The sequence below is a fragment of the Malus domestica genome, chromosome 15 (genome assembly GCF_042453785.1).
Source record: "Malus domestica chromosome 15, GDT2T_hap1".
Taxonomy (NCBI): Eukaryota; Viridiplantae; Streptophyta; class Magnoliopsida; order Rosales; family Rosaceae; genus Malus; species Malus domestica.
In genome coordinates, this window is record NC_091675.1 from 31,318,188 (window position 1) to 31,341,545 (window position 23,358).

Genomic DNA, 23,358 nt, shown 5'->3' on the forward strand with positions numbered 1-23,358 from the left:
AATGTAAAAAAAGAAAAGCAAAAAAAAGAACAGAATCAGGAAACAAACACTGCATTATAGTTTCTATATCAAAATATAAGAAAAGAAAAAACAGAACAGAGAAACAGACACTACATTGCAGTGATTGAATCCAAACATAAAAATAAAGAGTTGCGTGAAGAATGAAGCAAGAAGGCATGTGAGTGATGAAAAAAGGGAACTAGGAAACGGACCCTGAAATGCAACATCTGAATCCAAGTGTAAAAAACAGGATCAGACACTGCAAAGCAGTGTTTGATCCGTATTGACCTATTCCAAAATACAAAAAATATGAGAAGGAGGGTGTTAGTTGAAGTGGGTGCTAACTGTAGTGGCAGATTCTATAATTTTTGTTTATTTTAAATTCATTTAAGTGTCACAATACATGATTGACATATTTATAATTAATATAAATATTATTGATCTATTGGCAATATGGTAAGTTTGTATTGATTTTATACAAAATTACCCTAAATTAAAATATAAACAATTCAGAATGAGTATGCCAAAGAAAATCAAAAAGAAAATAAGCATCCCCGATTCTAAGAAAATAAAAAAAGAAATACCAAAAAATGGCAGAAATTAGATGATCTCTATTTTCTAGGTCCACAGAGGCAGAGCCCAAAGCCATAACTAGAGAGGCAAGCAATTTTTGCTTCTTTTGGGTTTTAAAATTTGAGTTTCCAAATTTGGGGTAAGGTTTTTCTGCGGGGGACAACGACGGCAATGGCGGAGCAGAGGAACAACAACAACAGGTGGAACTGGGAGGTCAGTGGCTTCGAGCCAAGGAAGTTGCCTTCTTCGTCGACGTCGGCTGCGGTTGCGGCGTCCAGCTTCGACCACCACCACGACAATTACAAGCCCGGTGCGCCGTTAGTTCGGCGGTACTCGATCTCGGCTGCGTCGGCTTTGGCTCAGTCTGAGCTCGCCAACTCCAACTCCAACAACCAGGCTGTGGCTTCCAAGCTCCAGAAGCTCAAGGATAAAGTTAAGGTAATGGGTTTTGTAATTTAGGGGCTCAGAATTTGAGAGTTTGAGTTACTGAGTTTTGAGCTGAATTACTGTGGTAATCTCAGTGGTTAGTGTGTTTTAAGAGTGTGTTTAGCGCCAATGCGTTTTGAAAATTGAAGCTTTGGGGACAATGTGAGAGACTTTTAAGTGGTTCGATATCTTCATGGGTGCTTTTGAATTTCTGCTTCTGTATTTATGTAAAGATTTTTTGTTTTTAAATTTTTATGGGACAGCTTGCTAGAGAAGATTACTTGGAGTTGAGACAAGAAGCAAGTGAGCTTCACGAGTACTCGAATGCGAAACTTGAACGAGCTACACGTTATCTTGGTGTTCTTGCGAATAAAACCCGAAAACTAGGTAAGGCATTTGGTTATGTTGTTTGACTGTGCGGTCTGCTTTGAATGTTTAATGGATTTTTTTGGAGTGGCCCAAGAGCGTGTTGTGGGAGGACTATTTTCTAAGTTCAGGATGAGTAGTATTTTGGCATGGGTACAGGGTTTGATATTACATGCAACCAAATGAAAACTATATGAATGTAATTTCTTGTGTTATACATTTCCCTTTGAGATTAATCACGAATTTGATATTCCTTCACTTGATCCTTCTTTGTAAGGTTTATTTACTGTTCTTGGGTCATCTCGATAGATTTGAAAGTTTTTCTTTGATAATATGTCAGACCAGTTTGCCCTTGAAACCGAGGCTAGAATTTCTCCGCTGATCAATGAGAAGAGAAGGTTGTTCAATGACTTATTGACAGCCAAAGGTACTCATCTTCTGTGAGTGTTCTCCTTTTGTAACTCTCTCAAAAGCATTTATATTTTACTTTTCAAGGTTGTTGAGGTGTTTGGGTGATCTTACAAAAGTTTAGTGTGGCAGTATTTTCTAACTAGCCTTTTAATTCCAGGAAACATAAAGGTATTTTGTCGTACAAGACCGTTATTTGAGGATGAAGGTTCCTCAATTGCCGAATAACCTGACGAGTACAATATCCGTGTCAATACTGGTGATGATGCCCTGTCCAACCCCAAGAAGGATTTTGAACTTGACAGAGTTTATGGACCTCATGTTGGACAGGGTGAGACTAACTGTTCGTCTTTCATTGTTTTCGCCATATCTGTGGTTCTACCACGTGAATATTAATCATATAGCTTTAATTTCTGAAAAGAAAAAAATACGCTTAAAGTATGTCTGCTGCTAAACTATTTTTGACATTTTTTGTCTGTCAGCTGAACTTTTCCATGATGTTCAACCATTGGTGCAATCAGCATTGGGTGGATATAACGTTTCCATATTTGCATATGGACAAACCAACTCTGGAAAGACACACTATGGTTGGTCTCTTTTCCTCTTTTTCTCTCTCCATGTTTGTTTGTCTGTGTCTATATCTATATGCATTTCTGATGCGTATAGGTTTATACTTGCATGGTGGACTGCTGTTTTCTCTGGCCAAATGGTCAATGCCTTTTAACTCTGTCCCATTACAAATTTGTATATTGAAAAGAATAAAAATTGTAAGTTGATGTATTAGACTTTTGAAAAGAGATTTGACGTGATTTTTACACTATTAGAATTGAACCTTTTAGGATGGTGAGTTGGAGAATTCTTTCAAATGGTTACCCCATAATAAAAATTAAATTTAAAGTACTAAAGCAAGAATTTAAATAGGTGCAATGAGGGATGTGCCTTTCACTCTGGGTGTTTCATGCCTTTCATTTTTTCATTTAAAATTTATGATCATTGTTTCAGTCTGTGCACCAGTTTTATGATATTTGTACTTCGTTAACTTTCTCTCAGGAAGGATCTAGCCATGATCGCGGTTTATGTGCTCGATCTTTCGAGGAACTATTTGATTTATCCAACTCTGATTCCACTTCTACTTCAAGATTTAAATTCTCTGTTACAGTTTTTGAGCTCTACAACGAACAGGTAATATTGTTACTGCAAGTATTTTATGCTTTCTGGTTCTTGTTTTGTTTGAATGGCTTTTGAGATGGAAACCTTATGTTGGTTTGATGTGGATTCCTTCCATTTTCTTTTGGATAAGGGATTTACTTTCAAACTCCGCCTATGTATCTTACATTGCCGGTCCCAAGCCCGGATAAAGGAGGAGGGGGAGGGCGTCAGGTAGTCGACAGCCGGCACTCCATGATCACGTCGAATCCTTATGAAAATGAATCCAGAACAAAATCGCGCTAAAGCTAGGGCGTCACCCGTAAGTGGCGCGCTGTGTGGCCCGAGCACAGTGATAAATGAGCAAGGGTCGCTGTATCTCCATCGGCACCCGGATGCAGTGTTAAATGAGCAAGGGGGCCATAGAAACTTCTTTTCGAACGACTCCACTCAAAGTTGTTTGGGAGCATATGCTCCTATCAACTTTACACGGGACACACAAAAGAAGTACTTTGATCCTATTAGACGGGGGAGAGTGAAGAAGCTAGGACAGAAGGGTAGAGTTCAAGAGAGCAAAATGCGTTTAGGAACGTGGAATATAGGAACCTTAACGGGAAAATCTATGGAAGTAGTGGAAGTTATGGTGAGGAGAAGGATAAATATTATGTGCCTACAAGAAACTAAGTGGGTTGGTAGTAAGGCAAAGGATCTAGAAAACTCAGGGTTTAAACTTTGGTATTCGGGCACAAATAGAACGAGAAACGGTGTTGGCATCATCGTGGACAAGACCTTGACACAAGATGTTGTAGATGTCAAGAGGGTAGGAGATAGAATCATGGCAATCAAGATTGTAATAGGACAAGAACTTATCAATGTGATTAGTGCGTACGCACCTCAAGTAGGGTTGGATAAGAGTTCGAAGGAGAAATTTTGGGAAGACCTTGGAGACTTGGTGCAAGGAATTGCTCAGACGGAGAAGTTATTTATAGGAGGAGATTTAAATGGACACGTGGGCAGGGAGACAGGCAACTATGGAGGTTTCCATGGTGGCCATGGTTTTGGGGAGAGAAACGAGGATGGGGAAGCTATCTTGGATTTTGCAATGGCATATGATCTCTTCTTAGCCAACACCTTCTTTAAGAAGAGAGAAGAACATGTGATCACCTACAAGAGTGGGTCGTCAAAAACACAAATAGATTTTCTCCTAATGAGGAAAGGAGATCGTATAACTTGTAAGGATTGCAAAGTTATACCAGGAGAGAGCGTGGCTAATCAACATCGCTTGTTGGTGATGGATGTACATATCAAAAGAGTGAGACAAAAGAACAAGACTTGGAAGTGCCCAAGGACTAGATGGTGGAATCTAAAAGAAGAAAAACAAGTCATTTTCAAAGAGAAAGTAATCACCCAGTGTGTGTGGGATAGAGAGAGGGAAGCTAGCCAAATGTGGGATTCCATGGCTAGTTGTATTCGAAAAGTAGCAAAAGAGGTATTAGGAGAGTCCAAAGGTTTTGCCCCACACCAAAAGGAATCTTGGTGGTGGAATGAGGAGGTACAAACAAAGGTGAAGGCTAAGAAGGAATGTTGTAAAGCCTTATACAAGGATAGGACCGATGAAAATGGTGAAAGGTATAGAAAAGCGAAGCAAGAAGCGAAGAAAGCTGTGAGAGAAGCTAAGTTAGCAGCTTATGACGATATGTATAAGCGACTAGATACCAAAGAAGGAGAGTTGGATATCTATAAATTAGCTAGAGCAAGGGAAAAGAAGACAAAGGACCTAAACCAAGTGAGGTGCATCAAGGATGAGGATGGAAAGGTTCTTGCTACAGAGAACGCGGTTAAAGACAGATGGAAAGGTTATTTTCATAATCTTTTCAATGAAGGACATGAAAGGAGTGCTTCTTTAGGGGAGTTGAGTAACTCAGAAGAGTGTAGAAACTACTCTTTTTATCGTAGAATCCGGAAGGAAGAAGTGGTTGTAGCTTTGAAGAAGATGAAGCATAGAAAAGCAGTAGGCCCAGACGATATACCAATCGAAGTGTGGAAAGTTTTGGGAGAGACAGGTATAACATGGCTCACTGACCTTTTCAATAGGATTTTGAAAACGAAGAAGATGCCAAATGAGTGGCGAACGAGCACTTTGGTGCCTATCTACAAGAATAAGGGTGACGTACAAAATTGCATGAACTATAGGGGTATTAAGCTAATGAGTCATACAATGAAGCTCTGGGAGAGAGTCATTGAGCATAGATTGAGGCAAGAGACACGGGTTTCGGACAACCAATTCGGGTTCATGCCAGGGCGCTCAACCATGGAGGCAATCTATCTCTTACGAAGATTGATGGAAAGATATAGAGATGGGAAAAAGGATTTACACATGGTCTTTATAGATTTGGAAAAAGCGTATGATAGGGTCCCAAGAGACATTCTTTGGAGGATTTTAGAGAAGAAAGGAGTACGAGTAGCATATATCCAAGCTATAAAGGATATGTATGAAGGAGCAAAGACTGCTGTAAGAACTCATGAAGGACAAACCGAAAGCTTTCCCATAACTGTAGGATTACATCAAGGCTCATCCTTAAGTCCTTACCTTTTTGCGTTGGTAATGGATGAGTTAACAGGACATATTCAAGATGATATTCCTTGGTGTATGCTTTTCGCAGACGATATAGTGTTGATAGATGAAACTCAGGAAGGGGTAAATGCAAAGCTTAACCTTTGGAGAGAAGTGTTGGAATCTAAAGGTCTTCGCCTAAGCCGATCAAAGACAGAATATATGGAGTGCAAGTTCAGTGCAAATGGAGGCCAAAACGAGTTAGGGGTGAGGATCGGAGATCAAGAAATACCAAAGAGCGACCGTTTTCGTTACCTAGGATCTATCTTGCAAAAGAACGGAGAATTAGATGGAGATCTCAACCATAGAATACAAGCTGGATGGATGAAGTGGAAGAGTGCATCCGGCGTGTTGTGTGACCGCCGTATGCCACTGAAGCTCAAGGGAAAATTTTATAGGACGGCAATAAGGCCAGCGATGCTGTATGGCACAGAATGTTGGGCGGTGAAGCATCAACACATACACAAAATGGGTGTAGCGGAGATGAGGATGCTTCGTTGGATGTGTGGGCACACGAGAAAGGATAAGATTAAGAATGAGGATATCCGGGGTAAAGTAGGAGTAGCCGAAATTGAAGGCAAGATGAGAGAAAATCGGTTACGGTGGTTTGGACATGTGCAACGAAGGCCTACTGACGCTCCGATTAGAAGATGCGACTATAGGACAGAGGTTCAGGGCCGAAGGGGTAGAGGAAGACCTAGGAAAACTTTGGAAGAGACTCTAAGAAAAGACTTAGAGTACTTGGATCTAACGAAGGACATGACACAGGACCGAGCACAATGGCGTTCTAAGATTCATATAGCCGATCCCACTCAGTGACTTGGATTTTCCAAGTCTCCAATCGAGAAGTTTTCCTCACTCGGGAAATTAAGGGAACACTACCCCAACCTATATGCTCCATTCAGAAAGTTTCAACATACAAGCTTCAACAAAAGAAAATTCAAAGAACTTAGCGAAGAAGGTTTTGGTGTATTTAACACAACACGTTGAAATGAAGGAAAACTTATTTATTGATATCCCCGATAAGCTACAAATGTGTACATATACATGAGTCAAAATAAACAAACAAGAGGGAGCCTTCACAAGGGTTGCTTAGGAGAAGTCTCAGCAGTCGGTAGAGCCCCAGAAAGAGAAGGCACCGGAGGGGGATCATTCGGAACCTCAGTACTGGACAGAACCCTAGAAGGAGGAGGCATCAGAGGTTGATTATTTGGAGCTTCATTACGCGGTACAGCCCCAGAAGACGAAGGCAATAAATGCCTTTGGAACAAACCCACAAATCTCTGATGATCAAGTAAAACCTGACCATCAGTTTCCTTCATCTGGTCAAGCTTCCTCTTCATGTTTGTAGCATAGTCATGTGCGAGCCGGTGCAACTGTTTATTCTCATGCTTGAGCCCTCTAATCTCCTGTTTGAGACTCATCACCTCAGCCGCCAATGATTCAACTTGGCGGGTTCGAGCAAATAGGCGTTGGGCCATATTAGACACAGAACCTGCACACTGAACACTGAGAGCCAGTGAATCCTTAACAGCTAACTCATCAGACCGTTTGGAAAGTAGTCTGTTATCTTTGGGAGTGAGAAGGTTCCTGGCCACCACCGCAGCAGTCATATCATTCTTCATCACGGAATCCCCAACGGTAAGAGGACCAGTAGGGGAGACGAAGGATGGGCGCCATATGTTGTCTGGAGAAGGCGGGGCTGCCTCTTCAACAAGGTTCAAGTCAAAACGACGGTCGGAGGGGCCAGACATTTTCAAAGGTGTTGAAGAGAGAAGAGGTTGGACAAATCAAGATCTTAGAAGTGCAAGAATGCTACTGGTGGAGATTCAAGTGTGCTTTGGAACTTAATGCCAGCCCCTATAAAAATCTGCACTCGACGGATCTTCAGAAATCGAAGAGGCGCCTGCTCAGAAATCGAAGAGGCGTTTGCTTTCTCAAAAGCTGGGCTGCTTAGAGACCACGAGGGTTGATCTCAGAAATCGAAGAGGCGTTTGCTTTCTCAAAAGTTAGGCTGCTCAAAGACCACGAAGGCCGATCTCAGAAATCGAAGAGGCGCTCGCTTTCTCAAAAGCTGGGCTCCTCAGAGACCACGAGGGCCGATCTCAGAAATCGAAGAGGCACCTACTTTTCCAGCCTTGTCAGCACCTGTCACACGCACACTCAGCTTTGCGGAAATTATGGGCATTCTGTCGAAGACTTCTGAGGAAGTAGAAAACACATGAATCTTACTGTTCAATCACCCACTTCCCACACGCAACACTAGCTCATGGGTACCACAGATAACTTTGCCAAAGTTCTCTGCCAAAATTGAGCACGTAAAGCTTGCAGCTCCCACTACATCGCTCTGACCAAGAAAGGTAAAAGAATAGCAAAGAAACAGCACTAACAAAGTTTAGACCCATAAATTTTGAAGGTCTAGCTACCATATTATTACCCACAAGGGTAAAGGAACAATACCACTGCTGGATAATTGGAAAGTCCCTGTGTGTCAACCTCTGTGCTTCGTGGCAAGGTAGACTAGTAAACATGCCCAACCTTTACTCACACTCGAGAAAACACTACCAATAAGATTGCTTGCTCCAAAATCGAAGAGGCACCGTCCTCCGAATCTCGAGAGCCAGACTCCCAACATGACTACTTTCTCAAAAATCGAAGAGAGGGTAAAGGAACAGTACCATTGCTGGATAATTGGAAAATCCCTGTGTGTCAACCTCTGTGCTTCGTGGCAAGGTAGACTAGCAAACATGCCCAACCTTTACTCACATTCGAGAAAACACTCCCAACAAGATTGCTTGCTCCAAAATCGAAGAGGCACCGCCCTCCGAATCTCGAGAGCCAGACTCCCAACATGATTACTTTCTCAAAAATCGAAGTGACACTGCTCCCCGAATCTCGAGAGCCAGACCCCCATCATGATTGCTTTCTTAAAAATCGAAGATGCATCGTTCTCCGAATCAATCGAAGAGACGCTCGCTTTCTCAAAAGTTGGGCTGCTCAGAGACCACGAGGGCCGATCTCAGAAATCGAAGAGGCACCTACTTTTCTAGCCTTGTCAGCACCTGTCACACGCACACTCAGCTTTGCGGAAATTATGGGCATTCTGTCGAAGACTTCTCGAGAGCACAGACCACTTTTTCAAAGTGCTCTGACAGAGTTAAAACATGTGAAGCTGGCAGCTCCCACTACCGTGCTATGACCAAGCAGGGTAAAGGAATAGCATTACTACTTGTTGTTAGGGAGACTCCTATATATGTCGACCTCCATCCCCAACGGACAGGCAGACCTGCAAAAATGTTCAACCCTTCCTCATATTTGAGAGGGCACTCCCAACGAAGCCTTTCGAAATATTCAGCTTTCTTTCCCCCCGATAATACCTTTGCAAACAAGCTATACTAGAGCAAGAATATCTCATATCATCAGGGTTAAAAGCAAGAGTATCCCATATCATGCTTTTTCCCTGTCTTTTCCTTTGGCCTTGTTGTTACCTGCAAGACAAGGAGAAAGAGAGCAATCAGTCAGCACTTGGAATCAAGCTTCCAGCCAGGAACTGATTGCCTGGAACCCCTTACCTGATTACTTACCTGGCATTGCTCTCGAGTACTCATCTTCAACATCTTATGTTTCCAGGGAAGATACCGCATCTGCTTGAGGAACAGATAGGGCAAGTGCGAAGGATACAAGGAAGCATGTGGAGACAAGCGTAACAGCACACGTGCCGATACATCCATTACTCTGTCAAAAGCAAAAGTATCCCATATCAGCAGGGTCGAACGTACTCTAGATTTGATGGACTTGTTTTGACCCTCAAATTCTTCAGTCGGCTCTGGAGGAAACCAGAAAACCCTCCAGCTCAGTTCAAGAATAAGCCTGTGGAAAGTTACTTCTTCAAAAGCAAAAGTATCCCATATCATCTCTTCTCATCTTTCTTCTCTTTATCCTTCATGCTGCTGCAAGATGGGGAGAAGGTGAACAATCAGCCGGAGCTCTGATTGCTTACCTTGTCTGTCACCTCTTTCAGCAGATCCCCTAGCTCGGCGACTTGGGAGACTCCTACTACATGGTTTGTATCGCGCTTGACCAAGCCTGAAACTACAAGTAAGCTTCAAGTGAAATTGATACATTACCTTGTGCATCTCCACCAGTTAAAGATACCACCCCTGGATGGAGGAAGAGTACTTCCAGAGAAGATGTCACATCTACTTATGAGACAGATAAGGCAAGTCAAGACGATACCACACTCCGATACTTAGAAGTTTCGTGATTACGAGATCATTCTCTCACAATATTTCCTAATGTCATTTGTACTAAATCATTCACTTGTACTCACTAAAGGAGAGCTTGAACCTATGTACTTGTGTAAACCCTTCACAATTAATGAGAACTCTTCTATTCCGTGGACGTAGCCAATCTGGGTGAACCACGTACATCTTGTGTTTGCTTTCCTATCTCTATTCATTTATATACTTATCCACACTAATGACCGGAGCAATCTAGCGAAGATCACAAAAAGCGACCGTTTTTGCTGCCTAGGATCTATCTTGCAAGAGAACGGAGAATTAGATGGAGATCTCAACCATAGAATACGACCTGGACGGATGAAGTGTAAGAGTGCATCCGGCGTGTTATGTGACCGTCGTAGGCCACTGAAGCTCAAGGGAAAATTTTATAGGACGACAATAAGGCCAACGATGTTGTATGGCACAGAATGTTGGACGGTGAAGCATCAACACGTACACAAAATGGGTGTAGCGGAGATGAGGATGCTTCGTGGGATGTGTGGGCACGCGAGAAAGGATAAGATTGGGCATGAGGATATCCGAGGTAAAGTAGGAGTAGCCGAAATTGAAGGAAAGATGAGAGAAAATCGGTTCCGGTGATTTGGACATGGGCAAAGAAGGCCGACTGACGCTCCGGTTCGAAGATGTGACTACGGGACAGAGGTTCAGGGCCGAAGGGATAGAGGAAGACCTAGGAAAACTTTAGAAGAGACTCTAAGAAAAGACTTAGAGTACTTGGATCGAACGGAGGACATGACACAAAACCGAGCGCAATGGCGTTCTAGGATTCATACCCCACTTAGTGGGAAAAGGCTTTGTTGTTGTTGTTGTTGTTGTTGTTGTTGTAAGGGATTTACTTTCAGAATCAGGAGATGGTCTACCAAAGATTCGCATGGGATCACCAGAATCCTTTGTAGAACTTGTGCAGGAAAAAGTTGATAACCCACTGGACTTCTCTAAAGCATTAAAAGCTGCATTTCAGAGCCGAGGAAATAAGCCATCAAAGTTCAATGTTTCTCATTTGTATGTTCCAAAATTTTACCTCAAAGTCTCAAACTTCCATACATTTTTTATATTGCTAGTATTTACTGTAAGGTCATACTTTTGGTAGTTAAAAAGTAAGCTGTACCTTTCTCTTAAAAGGAGTCCCTTCACATTACTGAATAAGAACACCATGCTAAAACTGTAAATGATTTATTTATTTATTTTTAAATTATGAGAATTCCTGAATTTTTGCTTAACAGTTTGATCTAATCACTTTTTAGCGATCACTCAATTCATCAAAGTGATTTTTGTTTCTTATGATTGAAAGGACAATCTTGATTTAATAACAACTTGAACTTGTTTGTTCAATTTCATCTCATAAAATACATGTAATGGCTACATAACTTTTTGGGTTACTTCAAATCTACTTAAATTCTTTTAATGGCTATATAGTTAATTCAAATTAAGTTAAAGGTTTTCGGGGTGGAAAAAGTGATAAATTGATATGGGGTTGTCTAGTGATGGCTATATGTAGATTGTTCATTTTAGGGTAAATTACATAAAACTACCTCAACTATTGGGTCATTAATAGTTTCATACCTCGTCTTTAAAATGTTTCAATATCATACCTTATCTTCGAATTTGTTGCAATGTCATACGTACCTTCCGTCAGTTGTCTGTCAATTCCTCTATTAAATGCTGACGTGACTTGAGACGGGGCCCACTTTCTATTAAAAATTTATTAAAATTATAATTTAACCTTTAAAAAAAAAAAAAAAAAAAAACCAGATCCCGTCTTCCCCAACTCCCTTTCCCTGCAACCCAGATCCCGTCTTCCCCAAACCCACCCCTTTCTTCACCCTCCTGTCTTCCCCAAACCCACCACGCACCCATCCTCCACCTCCTCCTCCGCACCCACCCTCACACCCACCCTTGCACCCATCCTCCACCTCCTCCTCCGCACCCATCCTGAAACTCCGGCGCCATGTAACCGCGACTGGGTCTCGTCACATACGAGAGAGAGAGAGAGAGAGAGAGAGAGAGAGATCAAAAATTTCAAAGTGGAACCAGGTTTTTGTAGCTTAAAAATCAGAAATTATGGTTTATAAATTTGCAGGGCCTCCTTTGTTGAAGAAATCAACACTCTGTGTATTTGGTGAGTGTTGATGCGGAGGAGGAGGTGGAGGATGAGTGCGCGGTGGGTTTGGGGACGACGAGAGGGGGAAGAAAGGGGTTGCAGGGAAGGGGGTGTCGGGGAAGACGGGATCTGGTTTTTTTTTAATTTTTTTAAGGATAAATTATAATTTTAATAATTTTTAATAGAAAGTGGGCCCCGTCTCAAGTCACGTCAGCATTTAATAGAGGAATTGACAGACAACTGACGGAAGGTACGTATGACATTGCAACAAATTCGAAGATAAGGTATGATATTGAAACATTTTAAAGACGAGGTATGAAACTGTTAATTACCCAATAGTTGAGGTAGTTTTATGTAATTTACCCTAGATTTTTGTTCTTTTCTCTTCTGCTCTTGGTGAATTACTTCCCACCACTTTGCTGTACAGGTTTTATTATGTAAAAATATTTCATCTTTTGAACAAAGTTATATAAATTAATTGTTGACATGGCTAGAAGCTAAAATCAGGTTGCCTAACCCTGACTAGGTAGTTTCCTTTTACTGACTGATTGTAGTCTATGAGATAGAAGTTATGCATGTACTCAAAACTTCACAAAAGCCACTGGACTGCCCATTTTTAGGGGTCATAAAAGTTGAAAGGAATAACAAAAATAAGTAGACCATTTTGAAATAAGTTGCGAAGCTAGATAAAGAAGTTCAGTATACGTTGTCAATTGCTTTTGCATGTATGCTTGTGTATGTGTCACAACTGCTCAGCACTTAATTTATCTTAAAGTAGATTCTTGTTTCACTATTGCCAGGATCATCAGGATACATATATATTATAACAATTTGATCACTGGAGAAAATACATACAGCAAGCTCTCTCTAGTTGACTTGGCTGGAAGTGAAGGATTAATTGTCGAAGATGAGAGTAGTGAGTGTGTGACGGACTTGCTGCATGTTATGAAATCACTTTCAGCGTATGTTACGATGGCTTATCTGTTTTTATTTTTTTTATTTTTTTTATTTTTTAACTTAATAAGTTTCGGCTTCTTTCAGGTTGCCTATAATTTAAAGGATGGTTCACATTGGTTTTGTACTTATGAGCAGTATATGATTTTCATTGTGCAATTGTGCATCATTCTTAGCATGTGATCAGCTGTGTTTCATTTATACAAATTCGGGATACGAATACATATGTGGTCATACTTTATGTCAATCGTAACAATATATCAACTTCCTGTTGTCCTGCTTATGCCAATCTGTTATCTTGTGCCATCTATGTTTACTCGTGCCGTCCTGTACTTAAATAATTCTGCCTTTTGACGCTGTGCATGTAGGTTGGGAGATGTCTTGTATACCTTATGAAATGCTTACCAAAGTACTTGCAGACTCACTAGGTATTAAATCCTTTTCATTGTTTATGTTAGTCCTGATTTTGGACATGCAATTCTAAGATGAAAGGAAAAGTAATAATGAACAATTTGTTATAACTGCCTCATGGTCATGGGTACTTGTGATTGAGTTGTATCCATTACCGCATTTTCTCCTGTATGATTGAATTACCATTTGGTAACATGTACAGTTGATTTTTATTGACTTTCTTTCATTGGTCTTGTTGAAAATATGGCTTTGATTGCTTACTGAAACAAACAAACAAAAAATTCTATAGGTGGAAGTTCAAAAACTCTGATGATTGTTAATGTCGTTCCAAATTCCTTGAATTTGTCGGAGACATTATCATCTCTCAATTTCTCTTCTAGAGCTCGAAATGCTGTTCTAAGCCTTGGGAATCGAGATACGATAAAGAAATGGAGAGATATCGTAAGTTCTCTCTCTCTCTCTCAGTTTATGAGTTTTCTTTTTCTTTTTCTTTCTTTGTCATGATTACACAGCAAAGCAAGGAAATAGAATAGAAATACTAATAGTAAAACAATAACAAAAAAATCTTTCTAATAATTGAAGCACGGAGCCTCTAATAGAAACTTGCTGAGTTAACAATCACTTCGGCACTTCAAGGAAATCTACTTGCGAGTTTGTGCTGGTTAAGGCATTGTGATGAGCAAGATTATGAACTATTTTCTGCTGAATTTTAATTGTGATGATTCTTGTAGGCAAATGATGCACGTAAGGAGTTGTATGAAAAGGAAAAAGAAAGTCAAGACCTGAAACAAGAGATTTTGGGACTTAAAAATATACTCAAGGATGCAAATGATCAGTGTGTCCTGCTCTTCAATGAAGTGCAGAAGGCGTGGAAAGTTTCTTATATGTTACAGTTAGATTTAAAGGTTTTATAACTTCCTGAGTTTGATACAGCGTTCATGTTTACTTGCATGTTATTGGAAGTCGGTAAAATTTCTTCCTGTGTACTTTGAATATGTTCGAAATGTAAGACAATTTAAAGTGTCTACCTTGCTGAAGCTGTTGGATATACGGCTTCTATTTATACTACAATTAATGAATTCTCCAGAGTTGCTAGTAGTCTAATTTAGTGGTTTTCTGTCTTTTCTTTCATAAATTTTCCTTGTCAACAATGATAATGTGGTTTTGTCTGGTAAGCATGGTTCTAAACTGGTTTAATATTCCCATTTGATGCAGTCAGAGAATATAATGCTTGCAGATAAGCAAAAGATAGAAAAGGAGCAAAATGCACAGCTTAGAAATCAAGTAGCTCAACTGTTACAATTAGAACAAGATCAGAAAGTGCAGATAGAACAACGAGATTCTACAATCCAGGCCTTGCAGGTTGGTCATGTGTCTGATTAATCTTCTCATTTATATGTTTTAGGGTTCAATGGTTCTGTTAAAATACAACAACAACAACAAAGCCTTTTCCCACTAAGTGGGGTCGGCTATATGAATTCTAGAACGCTATTGCGCTCGGTTTTGTGTCATGTCCTTTGTTAGATCCAAGTACTCTAAATCTTTTCTTAGAGTCTCTTCCAAAGTTTTCCTAGGTCTTCCTCTACCCCTTCGGCCCTAGACCTTTGTCCCGTAGTCGTATCTTCTATCCGGAGCGTTAGTAGGCCTTCTTTGCATATGTCCAAACCACCGTAACCAATTTTCTCTCATCTTTTCCTCAATTTCAGCTACTCCTACTTCACCTTGGATATCCTCATTCCTAATCTTATCCTTTCTTGTGTGCCCACATATCCAACAAAGCATCCTCATCTCCGCTACACCCATTTTATGTACGTGTTGATGCTTCATCGCCCAACATTCCGTGCCATACAGCATTGCCGGCCTTATTGCCGTCCTATAAAATTTTCCCTTGAGCTTCAGTGGCATACGACAGTCACACAACATGCCGGATGCACTCTTTCACTTCATCCATCCAGCTTGTATTCTATGGATAAGGTCTCCATCTAATTCTCCGTTCTTTTGCAAGATAGATTCTAGGTAGCGAAAGCGGTCATTCTTTGGTACTTCCTGATCTTCGATCGTCACCCAACTCATTTAGGCCTCCATTTGCACTGAACTTGCACTCCATATATTCTGTCTTTGATCGGCTTAGGCGAAGACCTTTAGATTCCAACACTTCTCTCCAAGGGTTAAGCTTCGCATTTATCCCTTCTTGAGTTTCATCTATCACCATTATATCATCTGCGAAAAGCATACACCAAGGAATATCATCTTGAATATGTCCCGTTAACTCATCAATTACCAATGCAAAAAGGTAAGGACTTAAGGATGAGCCTTGATGTAACCCTACAATTATGGGGAAGTTTTTGGTTTGTCCTTCATGAGTTTTTACGACAGTCTTTGCTCCATCATACATATCCTTTATAGCTTGGATATATGCTACTCGTACTCCTTTCTTCTATAAAATCCTCCAAAGAATGTCTCTTGAGATCCTATCATACGCTTTTTCCAAATCTATAAAGATCATGTGTAAATCATTTTTCCTATCTCTATATCTTTCCATCAATCTTCGTAAGAGATAGTTGCCTCCATGGTTGAGCGCCCTGACATGAACCCGAATTGGTTGTTCGGAACCCGTGTCTCTTGCCTCAATCTATGCTCAATGACTCTCTCCCAGAGCTTTATTGTATGACTCATTAGCTTAATACCCCTATAGTTCATGCAGTTTTGTACGTCACCCTTATTCTTGTAGATAGGCACCAAAGTGCTCTTTCGCCACTCATTTGGCATCTTCTTTGTTTTCAAAATCCTATTGAAAAGGTCTATGAGCCATACTATACTTGTCTCTCCCAAGACTTTCCATACTTCGATCGGTATATCATCTGGGCCCACTGCTTTTCTATGCTTCATCATTTTCAAAGCTACAACCACTTCTTTCTTTCTGATTTGGCAGTAAAAGGAGTAGTTTCTACACTCTTCTGAGTTACTCAACTCCCTCAAAGAAGTACTCCTTTCATGTCCTTCATTGAAAAAATTATGAAAATAACCTCTTCATCTGTCTTTGATCGCGTTCTCTGTAGCAAGAACCTTCCCATCCTCATTCTTGATGCACCTCACTTCGTTTAGGTCCCTTGTCTTCTTTTCCCTTGCTCTAGCTAGTTTATAGATATCCAACTCTTATTCTTTGATATCTAGTCGCTTATACATATCGTCATAAGCTACTAGCTTAGCTTATCACACAACTTTCTTTGTCTCCTGCTTCGCTATTCTATACCTTTCACCATTTTCATTGGTCCTATCCTTGTATAAGGCTTTACAACATTCCTTCTTAGCCTTCACCTTTGTTTGTACCTCCTCATTCCATCACCAAGATTCCTTTTGATGTGGGGCAAAGCGCTTGGACTCTCCTAATACCTCTTTTGCTACTTTTCGAATACAACTAGCCATGGAATCCCACATTTGGCTAGCTTCCCCCTCTCTATCCCACATGCATTGGGTGATTACTTTCTCTTTGAAAAAGGCTTGTTTTTCTCCTTTTAGATTCCACCATCTAGTCCTTGGCACTTCCAGGTCTTGTTTTTTCTCTCTCTTTTGATATGTACATCCATCACCAACAAGCGATGTTGATTAGCCAAGCTCTCTCCCGGTAAAACTTTGCAATCCTTACAAGTTATACGATCCCCTTTCCTCTTTAGAAGAAAATCTATTTGTGTTTTTGACGACCCATTCTTGTAGGTGATCACATATTCTTCTCTCTTCTTAAAGAAAGTGTTGGCTTAGAAGAGATCATATGCCATTGCAAAATCCAAGATGGCTTCCCCATCCTCGTTTCTCTCCCCAAAACCATGGCCACCATGCCACCATGAAAACCTCTATAGTTGCCTGTCTCCTTGCCCACGTGTCCATTTAAATTTCCTCCTATAAATACCTTCTCCGTTTGAGCAATTCCTTGCACCAAGTCTCCAAGATCTTCCCAAAATTTCTCCTTCAAACTCGTATCCAACCCTACTTGAGGTGCGTACGCACTAATTACATTGATGAGTTCTTGTCCTATTACAATCTTGATTGCCATAATTTTATCTCCTACCCTTTTGATATCTATAACATCTTGTGTCAAGGTCTTGTCCACGATGATGCCAACACCGTTTCTTGTTCTATTTGTGCCCGAATAACAAAGTTTAAAACCTTAGTTTTTTAGATCCTTTGCCTTAAGACCAACGCACTTAGTTTTTTGTAGGTAGATAATACTTATCCTTCTCCTCACCATAACTTCCACTACTTTCATAGATTTTCCCGTTAAGGTTCCTATATTCCACGTTCCTAAACGCATCCTACTCTCTTGAACTCTACCCTTCTGTCCTAACTTCTTCACCCTCTCCTGTCTAATAGGGTCAAAGTACTTTTTTTGTGTCCTGTGTAAAGTTGATAGGAGCATATGCTTCCAAACAACTTTGAGTGGAGTCGTTCAAAAAGAAGTTTCTATGACCCCCTTGCTCATTTAACACTGCATCTGGGTGCCGTTGGAGATACAACGACCCTTGCTCACTTATCATTGTGCTCGGGCCACACAGCGCGCCCCTTACGGGTGACGCCCTAGCTTTAGCGCGATTTCGCTCTGGATTCATTTTCATAAGGATTCGACGTAACCTAGGAGTGCCGGCTGTTGACTACCTGACGCCCTTCCCCTCCTCCTTTATCTGGGCTTGGGACCGGCAACGTAAGATAAACTTACACAGGCGGAGTTGGTTCTGTTAAAATATTTCAGGAATTTACTGTAGACCATATTTCAGGAACTACTGTACACATTCATATTTTTAGAGTAATCCGTGCTGCATACTTTTCTGATGCCAGTGTGCTCTCAAGAATAGAGTTACATGTTTTCAGATGATTTTTCAAAAGAATGGCCCACAGGGCCACAGCGATAAGCATACCCATCTATGTCATATCAGCGTGATAACAGGAAAGATGTAACAAGGAGTCCATGCTGAATAGACATTGTAATCTTCTTTGTTTAGCATGCAAGCGTATGAATTGTGTCACAGAACAGAACAGAATCGATAAGTTAAGTTTAAAAAATCTATCTGCACATAGTGCAGGCTTGAAATTTAGTTATGTGTGGACTGAAGATTTTCCAAGACTCATTTTTTATGTGACAAGTACCGAAGTACGTGAAAAAAGAAGAAGAAATAATGACATTTTCTTCGTAGCACTCTTCATATGAGCAATTAATTATTCTGTGCTGTGGTTCTTCATTAAAGTGACTATCACACCTTTACATTGTCAAGTGAATTGATCAGGTTTTGAGGTTTCATTATGTCGCATTATTAAATGGTTGAAGTCTGGAGGACGTATGTTATAGTATGAAGGTTTCCCATTTATACTTCCTAACCAAGGAACTTTTCCTTGCATTTTGCACCACATGATCTTGCCCAACATTAACTGTTCGATACAGGCCAAAATTAAAAGCATCGAGTCCAAACTCATTGAAGCCCTCCATTCCAGTGAAGATCAGTCACCATTAGTCTTGGATCCAGGGTCTGCAATTCTATCAAATTCCAAGGCAATGGGAGATGGCATGGATTCTCCAGTAACTACGAATTTGGAAGAGGAGCTTAAAAAGCGTGATGCATTAATTGAGGTGTGCTATTCTACCATAATTCCATGATTTCTGTTTCTAGAATAATGGTTGCAACTTAATGATTTGTACATATGCATGAACGTCTGTTATCTATCCTATCTGTAATCCAATTTTCATTTCTCATACAAACGAGGAGTTCACAAACCTATGCATAGACAATAGATTAGATTTTAACATTTTGAATTTAACTTATAATGACACTCCATCAAAGGAAAATTTTGATATTTATAGACCCAAAATGACCTCACTAAGAAACTGCTAGTGGCAAGTGCCACATGAACAGTATTCATGCTACATTATTGTGAAATGTGAACAATGCTGTTAAGATGAAGACCATTAGACTGCAAAAACTAGTATAAACTAGACTGGTTAAGTACCAATGTCATGATTTTATCTTGATCTTTTTCAAATAATGTTGACTTAATTTGTCATTTTAAAAAACCAAAGGTACATTCATTGGGAGCAAAAAGTTATGTTATGACGAGGTTCTTCCACAATGAGTTAGTCTCGTACCAAGTCATTGTTTTTGCATACCAGCATAAAATATCATCTCTTCTGAATCTATTTTCCCATTCTCAATTGATATGCCCATTTTTATATGGTTAATGCTCTCTGTCTCTCTGTCTCCCCCTCCCTCCCTCTGTCTCTCCCTCTCTCTCACACCAGAGGTTGCATGAAGAAAATGAAAAGTTATTTGATAGATTGACAGAGAAAACATCTTTGGCTGGCTCACCAAAGGTAATTTCTGTTAGTCCCACTTTTGATGTGGTTGTGTGCTTTCACAATATAATTGTATATTTGTTCGTCTGATTGTTTTACGTGATATTTTAAGTATCTGCTACATTCTTGGGTGCTCATTGGTGCATTCAGTGTTCTCCTTGATTCGGTAATTCATGGAAACCCAAAGGAGTGCAGGTGGTTAGATGTAATTCTGGGTGTTTATTGTTATAAAAACACTTGAAGATTTTGGGATGATTTTTTTATTTATTTATTTATTTTTTTTCAGTTAGCATTCCCGACTATTGTAGCAGTTTCATATGGTCATATGGTATTGATTGTTCTTTATTGCGATGCCATTTGTGAGTGGAAAAGTTTAAGAGAGCAAATTTCGATGAAAAGTTTATGAGTTTGGATAAGTGTGGTGTCCTATCACAATGCATTGTCAGTTAATAAGCTGCTTCCTTATCTCATTTGTGGTATTTAAGCAATTCTACTTCTATGGTTTGTTAAGTGTATCATAACAGATTTCTAATATGTGTGGGTGTGTATTTTCAGTTGTCAAGTCCATTATCCAAAGGGCGGCTAAATGTTCAGTCTCGGGACCTTGTGAGGTAAGACTTTTGCAAAACTTTATGTTTAATGTGTTTTGTATGTTATTTTTCTTCATCCCTCAATTCCTAAAAGAAAAAGCTTGTTTATCAAACTTTCGCTTTCAATAATTTAAAACAGGAATGATAGTAGAGGACACTCGATGGATATTGTTTCTTCATCAATCGCACTTGCTGCAGATGAGACTGAGGGTACTGTTGGGTGAAATCTAGTGTGGAGAAAGTCAAGACAACCCCTGCTGGAGAATATCTTACGTCTGCCTTGAATGACTTTGATCCTGAGCAGCATGACAGCCTTGCTGCGATTTCGGATGGAGCAAATAAGCTTTTAATGCTGGTATGCTTGGTTATTTAATTTATCTTTTCATTTGTGTTTGACACCATACTGGCATATCTTGATATTATGCTTAATTGAATACGGTGTCATCACTGATTACTTATTTTAAAGTGAGTATTAAGCGTTGATGTTCAACATTTCACCTTTCTTGATGTGGAGAAAGTCTTGCTAACAAAGGTTCTTGTTTTTTGTTTAATTTTTTTATGGTTGTGGTGAGCACTACACAAAAAGCTTCTTAAATAATTGTTAATAAGTGACCTTTGTTAGTGTTTTGTAGTTTCAATTAGGGCTTGACTTGATGAAATTTGGATTAATTTGACAAGAAATTGAAGAAGATGATGAAGGCAGCAAAGGGAGTACATTGCTCCTCTTGGATTCAGTTCAAAGAATGAGAATAAGAGAGAGAGTACAAGTGGCCGTTACAAAAGCACTCACACGAACAACTTGCTCTCTAACACTCATGTGCGCTTTGTACAATTTAACGAGCACAACTGGTATGACAGCTGGCGGAAATCTAGCCTATGAGCTAGTCTAATCTCAACCATTTATTCTAAACACTTTAAAAACAAATACTAACAATTCTGACAAGCTTGAGGGTGAAGAAATCAGCTCAAGTGCTTATATTTCAAGACTCACTTCTAAGCTTTTAAGTTTAGCTGACTTCACTCCAAGTAAACCTCTGAGATAATAAAATCGATCATTTGGCAGAGCTTTGGTGAAGATTTCTGCCAATTGGTCCTCTGACTTCCGGTAAACCAAGTTGATAATGTTTTCCTGCAATGCATTTATGATGTAGTGATATTTGTGAGTAATATGCTTTGATCTCTGGTGGAAAACTGGATTTCTTGTCTTTACAATCGCAAAAAGTATTGTTCATATTAAAGTGGAGTTGCATCTGTTTGCACTTCTCCAAATCCTCCAGAACAAATCTAAGCCGAACTACTTGTGTAGTAGCTTCTGATGCACTTACATACTCAGCTTCAGCTGTGGAAAGAGCCACACCATTCTGGTTAACAGAAGTCCATGAGAAAATGTCACTGCCATTTTTTTTTTTTTTTTTTTTTTGAGAAGAAACGATAACCCATTAATAAAATAAAAACAAGAACTACGAAATAGTGGATAAGAAATCCACCATGTAGCAAAGCTAGCTAAGACCTCTCAAATAGATCTAATTACAACATAACCTCAACCAAAATCATTTTATGGCTGCTGACATATCCCACACTATATGAGAAAGAGAATAATCCCTGAACTCATTCGAAACTGATGCCCAGAGGGCTACCCAGTATCTTACTCTAGCCAATAGTTCTGCTACCCCCACTCCATTATAATCCTCAAAAACTCTTCTGTTACGCTCCAACCAAATGTTCCAAAAAACTGTTAAAACCAAACAGCCCCGCAAGGCTTTAGCTTTCCTCCCCTTTCCTAAAGCCTCAAAATTGGTGCTTTGAAGCTCGAAACAACCCTTTTGGAATGACCCAACTAACTCTAACTTCCTGAACCAATTTCCACCACAACTGTATTGACGAAGAACAATGGAGAAAAATATGATTAACACTCTCCTCCTCAGATTTACACAAACTGCACCAATGGGGAGAAATACAAATAAAAGGCTTTCGCCTTTGAACTTGATCACAAGTGTTGACCTTCCCAGTAGCCACTAACCACACAAGAACTTTGACCTTCGGAGGAGCTATTGATTTCCAAATCTGAGAGAAGGGTGGAAAATGTTGCACTGTTCCATTGTTGCTCAAGAAAGAGCTATAGGATTTGCAAGTGAACAATCCTGATAAGTCTAGTTTCCATCTTCAGTTATTCGCTCTTGATTGAATCAAACGAACATTTTCCACCTTCTGTAATAACCTAGCCGCCTCTGCTATCTCCAACTCATTCAAATTTCTTCTGAAGTCAAAATTCCAGCTCAAAGAATGAAGAGAAAAATCCATAAAACTTGAAATGCTCTGGTTGTGCATTCTTGATAACAAGAATAATCTAGGATATTGCTCTTTCAATGGTCCTCCTTCGAACCAACCATCCTCCCAAAACCTCACCCTCTCCCCGCTGCCCACCTCAAACTTGCAGCACTCTAGGAACGATTGAAGACCAAACAAAATATCTTTCCGAGGGCTACGACATGAAACACACAGCGAAGGATTTGCATCCCACCCATTATCCTGCAACCCGTACTTGCTTCTTATCACCTTCTGCCAGAGAGAATTTGATTCCATTGGGAATCTCCACAACCACTTAGCCAGTAACGCTTCATTCCGTTTCCTCAAATTCCCCACACCTAAACCCCCTTCCTCCTTACTTTTAATAACTACCTCCCATTTCACCAAATGTTTTTTCTTTCCTTCCTCTACCCCTTCCCAAAGAAACCCTTTCATTAGTTTTTCCAGCCGTCCAATCACCCCCGCAAGGAATTTTGAACAAAGACATGTAGTAAATTGGCAAACTTCCCAAAACAGATTGAATCAAAGTTAATCTACCACCTTTGGATAAGAATGCCTTCTTCCAACTTTGAAGTCTTTTTTCCATCTTTTCTACAACTGGATCCCAAAACGTAAGTGCTCTTGGCCTTCCCCCAAGAGGAAGACCCAAATACTTTACTGGCCAGCTACCCACCTCACAACCCCAAGAATCTGCCATCCTTTTAATTTTCTCACAATCTGAGTTTATTCCAGCCAAAGAACACCTTGCTTTGTTAATTTTCAAACCTGAAACACTACAAAATAAATTGAGCAACTCTAATAAATTGTTCCAAACTTCCTCAGCC

The 23,358-nt window shown here is 40.0% G+C and overlaps 1 pseudogene; it reads left to right on the top strand.

The window, feature by feature from the left end:
• Positions 1-704: 704 nt before the first annotated feature.
• Positions 705-23,358, top strand: part of LOC103413470 (kinesin-like protein KIN-14B) — a 34,369-nt pseudogene continuing 11,715 nt past the window's right edge.